Source organism: Oppia nitens, unplaced genomic scaffold, assembly GCF_028296485.1.
Source record: "Oppia nitens isolate AA-2021 unplaced genomic scaffold, nextdenovo-longstitch-racon4-pilon3 scaffold23_pilon_pilon_pilon, whole genome shotgun sequence".
NCBI classification, from domain to species: Eukaryota; Metazoa; Arthropoda; class Arachnida; order Sarcoptiformes; family Oppiidae; genus Oppia; species Oppia nitens.
Window position 1 is genome coordinate 1,516,920 of NW_026533203.1, and position 6,385 is coordinate 1,523,304.

The window sequence follows — 6,385 nt, forward strand, 5'->3', positions numbered from 1 at the left end:
TAAAATGCTCAAAAAATTAATAAATAAAAAATATAAGAAACAATACTTTATTGTTTGTTTAAACTTTAAACTATTGTGAAAATTTGATGGTTTATTGTACAGTATTTTATATACATTTTGATWGTAACAGTAATACTCTCTATATTTGACAAATTAATGCTTAAGTGAAATGTTTTATTCAATCAATGCCTACAATAACTGCAATCAATTAACACTTTTATAACAAAAAAAGCTTAATTATTGAAACGTGTGATCAATTGATGTATGTTATTGTCAATCACTCATTGATCACAAATGGCCAGAAATATTAGTTATATAGAGTTGGACAACATGTCTACCGTCGGGGGTGTCATTAATCAACAATTTAATGACACACTGTCTAATTTGTCTCCCATTTCTGAATTAGCTGTGACTGATCACAAACCGCAACAGTATGATAACTTTTGGCTTAAAACTTTAGCTATAGTGATGGCACCGTTATCTTTGACCGGTGCTCCCGTCCTAAGCACTACATTAACCACTGGACGATGTGAGGCCACTAATACAAAGCAATGGCTAACATATCTATTCAAACGAAACGGTGTGTTATCACTGATTAATGTGTTATTAATGGTAATAACGGTGTTATTGAACGCATGGATGTCATACCTAATGATGGATATTTTGCGACAATTGTTTATTATCGGTAATTTTGACGGCAATCTCATCATATCTATGGGCTATTTGTTACAACTCGTGCCGATTGTTAGCGCAGTTGATATGCTTTGGATGAAAGGATATGTTATGAAAAATTTGATTTTAAAGTTAGATAAATCGCTACCCGTTTGGCCCAAACCGGTCAATAAAGTCAGTGTTATCTATAAGATAGTGACTATTTTGGTGGTCATCATAATACTACATGTGATAATACTGGTGACAAATGTGGCTAAATTGCATTTACAGCACAACATGTTATTTATAAACTATTGGCCAAATTTACCGATGCGTTTAGTCAATACTTGGTTCATAGTTGTCTATATAACGTTTGCAATGGTATCATATGATATATGATATCTTAAAGTAATTGTTATTTTAATAATTGTTTTTTTTGACATTTTGCAGGCTATTCAATACCACTGCCAGCAATTAAATGATTATTTGAAGCGCTTGTACAACACATCAACTGTGCCGACTGTCAATCATCTCAACATTATTAAGCAATGGTTTCGCAATAACGCCGACTTAATTGCGCGGACCAATCGGGCCTTCAATTTGCTAATGATTACGGTATTTGTGGTCATGACGTTTGATATAATAATAGTTGTCCAACAAATGGTTGGATTGTATTCAGTAAATGTGATCAATCATATTATATCATTTTTTGTCAAAGGTTTAGTAACAATAAATTTAATAATGATTTACCACTAATATTGAAATATTTATGATTTTTTTTTTGAATGACTTATAGTTTGCACTAATGATATATTGAACATTGTTGACGACACCCCAAAACTGGTCCGCACCGTATCAGCCGATATTCTGGTTATAATAATCAGAATATATCTCATGTTATCCATTATATGGCATATGATATCAGTTAACTATGAGTGCCGAACCCTACCGATCAATCTGTACGACTGGTTTTCTCAGTCCACACATAATATATCGCAATATTTATTTCAATCGGTAATAATTTATAATATTATAATATATTAATATTAAAATATACAGACATTTACCGGTAATTTTAATTTTTACTATAATTTTTAGTTTCGTTTACTCATGTTTTACATGTCGGCCAAAATTGAGAGCCTCGACGAACCATCTCTGCTAACATCTCGTATGTTAGTTGGCCTCTCAGTACTCAATCCATGGATCAAACCTCGATCTCATTATAACTAATTACAAACATTATATACTATTTTTAATCAAAGAATTTAATTGTATTTAACACAACATATTGTGTGAACATAAATAATCACTGTTTTTAATATTTACTATAATTTAAGAAACTTATAATAATTACTGTTTACTATACTATAATTTACTATAATAATTACTATAATATATCACAAAACATTTTTAAAAATAATTTTAGATTTAAAAAATATATACAATATATGATTATTATTTAACGAATACACAGTATTATCATTAATTTGAATTGTTTTTAAGCATCATTGTTATTATTTTTAAATACTTACAATAAATAATACAATATTTATAATAATGTTTAAAATTGTTTAATTTTTATTTGTAACGACAACATCATCATAATTAGGTGGTAACTCATATTCTGGTGGTTCCACAAAACTGGGATTAGTGTAAGCGGTATCAAAATTATCAGACAAACTATTGATATTATTAACTATTTGTCTATTATTGCGTACAACCATTTCAAGTCTTTGTAATGTTCGGCCAGTTGTGATGACAATAAAGCCCCCGAATAGGGCTGTGCCCACTGACTGCCGATAATATGACCAACAATAGTGGAGTCATAATTGAAAAACCAATTTCGGTGATCAATATGAGGACTATTAATGAAAATGCCAACAATATAAATAAACGACCTATCTTATTTAATAATAGCATTGATTTTATAGCATTTTGATTATTGTAGTCATTGTTAGATTCATGATCTATTGTTATTGAATTAGTTGACATTTTTAACTAATATCTATTTCATACTAATAACACAATTTAATTTTATAAATTATTTTTATTATCAAAGTTTCAATGTTTGATTGACACCATTTAATAAAGTTTATTTTATTATATTATTTTTAGTATCAGTTGACAACATTGTTATTCAATAGGGTATTATAAATTATTTTTTATAACATTTTGATTATATAGTTAATGTATATTATCGGTTGCAATGGTTATTTACTTTTTGATTAAAAAAGTATGCTATTATTATTTATGATAAAAAACAATGACTTAGGTTAGCTAGAATTTTAAAAATTCAAAAACCTATCAAAATTATGTAATATTATAGGTTAAAGAAAGTATGAAATATAGTAAAATAAATTATTTGAAATAAAATTAAAATAAAAATTTTATTGTTAATTAAATAAAAATATTATCATTTAAAATAGATATCTAGAAAAATCTAGAAAAATAAGTTAATGAGATCAATGGCATATAAGTATTATTCTACATTTATATAAAATAAATTATATAGATTTTTAGTAAATAAAAATAAATTATTTAACAATTGTAACGATGATATGTGACTGTGTTTGTTCATAACAAGGAGGTGCTTCATAACTGGGCACTCGATTAAAATCAGGCTTATCGGTGATAATTGTTGAACCGATAGATGTCATATTATTATTATTAGTTTCATTATTATTATCATTTATGTGGTACCGATAGATGAGTCTAATAGTAATATTGATTGTGGCCGACACTGCGATGATCAATGAAAATGTAATGTATAGAAACACTGTATGTTCATGTGATAGACTAACCCCATGGTGTCGTCGAGTGACAAATAGGGACACAATTACTATAAAACCGATTACAATAAACATATTGGTCACATAATTGATCCAATTAAACAATTTTTTAGCAGGTGATATTGATAAATTATTTAGATGCATATTTTAGATATAAATAAATTACATATAATATACAGTATATATAAATGATTAATTATATAATGTAGCAATTTTTTAATATATATATATATTACATATACTGTATAATTGTTTATATAGGTTATTTCACTCATTGAATATTAATAATTTATATAATAGATAATAGAAAAATAATTTTTAGTAGTTTACTTATATACTGTAAAAATTAATTAATGCTATCATTAGTTGAATTAGATAAATTGAACTTAAATATACGCAACTATTTTATATAAATTGATGATATTGTCGTTTTTTCCAAATTAGTTATCTATTTATTATTGCATAAATATTTTGTAAAACTATATTTAATGATTAATTGTTTATTTTTATTTTAATACTTATATTTTTTTAATAATTTACTAATACTAAATTCACTGTATTGAAGTGAAATTATTACATAAACTTAAAGAAATATACTTAAAATAGAGATATTATTTTCCATTAGTATTTAGATAATAAAACTTTATTAAAAATTAAACATATGATACTATAATATAATTATAACCTCGTTATCCAATTGACATAAGAACTATCAAATTATCTAATAGTAAAAAATCTATTATAGTTAATATTAATATATAATACTATAAGTACTAATAAGTAAATTTTAAAAACATTTTATACTAATAAATAACAATGCAATTCAAACATTTATATTGAATTAAAAGACAATTACAAATTAAATTATATTAAAACTAATTTATTAAAATATATTAATGTACAATTTTATTTAAAAATTATTTTATCATAATTTTAATTCACTTTCATATTAGACTGACATTTGTTATAATACAGTATTAATAAATATAATCAAAAATTAAATAGATATTAAACAAAAGTACATTACGTTAATAAAGATACAGTAACTATTAAAATATAGATATATTATTAATAGATATAATAATTATTGAATAAAAATCAAGTGTTATTATATACAGGCAATGATTATGAGATTATTTKAAATTCAATGTTCAATTGATATCTTCATAATTAGGCGGCGGCTCATAACTGGGTGGCTTCTGGAGCTCAAGTCGTGAAACTGTCGACTCTTGTGTCAAATTACTTCTAATATTTGCATTGCGTTTATGAAACAGTATGTATATACGGGTCAATATGTTTACCAATACGGCCAAAATGATTAGTCCGGCACACGTGGCGCTTATGTAATGATGTCTAATGTGGACAATATTTTTGATTTTGGGCACAAAAAACAAAATTTGACCCAATATTGCAATTATTATTATACCATACGTCATGATATTCAGCAACTTTAATAGTTTTATTAACTTTCTACTAATATTATTATTATTATTTCCATTATCAATTGACAGCATATTATCGTTAGTAAATAAATTATCTTCATTGATAATTACAGCAATATTACAATTACTTTGCATTTTATTTAAATATTATTTCTTTAAATTATAAAATTTTTAATTTTTAAAACATTATCCAAAATAATATTTGTGATTAATGTTAATAAAAGTGTATAATATAAGTACAAAAAATTTATAGTCTTAAATAAGATTATGTATTTAAGGTTACCGTCAGATAAATTATCTTAAATACAATTTTATATTGAGATAATATTGTTATCGAAATAATCAAACAATTTTTACGGGGACATAAAATGTAATTAATAGTTTTTATCAAAAAATAAAAATATAATAAAACTATTATTAATTATTTAATATTAACTTATATCAACTATTGTTAGTGATATGCTATAAATAATAAAAATAAATAGTATTAATACTGTATAATAATGAACTTTTCATAAACTTATCAAATGTTAGTAAATAATTTGTTTTTTTAAACTATAATAACATTTGTTTGAATAAATATTATATGTATAGTAAAATGTTTAAAAATAAAATACTTACGGTAGGTATAAAAAAATTAGTTCAGTTTGAATTTTTTTAGAGATTATTATAATTTCATATGTCATATATGTATTTAATATAAATAATAATAAGAATAATTTTATACTACTTTATGTAGAATTACTTATATATAAATTGTTAAAAATGATATTTTGATAAATAATATTATGCTAATTACCAATAGTTTATTCTACATTATTTTAATATATAGTAATTAGTATTTACTGTATTAAAGCAATAAATTTTTAAAATAAATAAATAATATCAAAATATTATAACTTTGAAATTATAAAATAATAATTTAAAATATTTTTTAATTTGTTTATTCTAATATTATAAATAATAAATATGTATAAATATGTAAAATTTAAATCTATAAGTAAATTATAATTAATTATTAAAAGAGCTATAATTAAAATATATTAAAACATTTTCAGTAGTATTTTTAGCAGAAATTATTTCACAATCAGTTTCTTTTGGTTTATTGTATTGATTGTAACCTTCATTAATCAAACCATCATTACTATTGTTTTGTTCGCCAATACAAACATAGGGATTGAATAATAGTCAGTATAATTGTCCAATAGATAAGGTATCACTTCATCAAAACTTTTACATAATATCTGGTCCTCCACATGAATTGGTAATACATTTAATGTTTGTCTATAATTATTTAAATTTTTTAAAAAGTTTTTTTTTTATTTTTTAGGATCCATTTCCACGAATATCTATAGTATTTTAGCTGAAAACTTGTCTTTAAACTTAGGCTCGACAGCTAACTCATAGGCTATAAGTGGTGACCCTTTATCTCCATTGTCGTGCATACCGTTGCCAGCAAACCCGTCCACATAAATAATCAATTGATGACCACTATATTGTGTA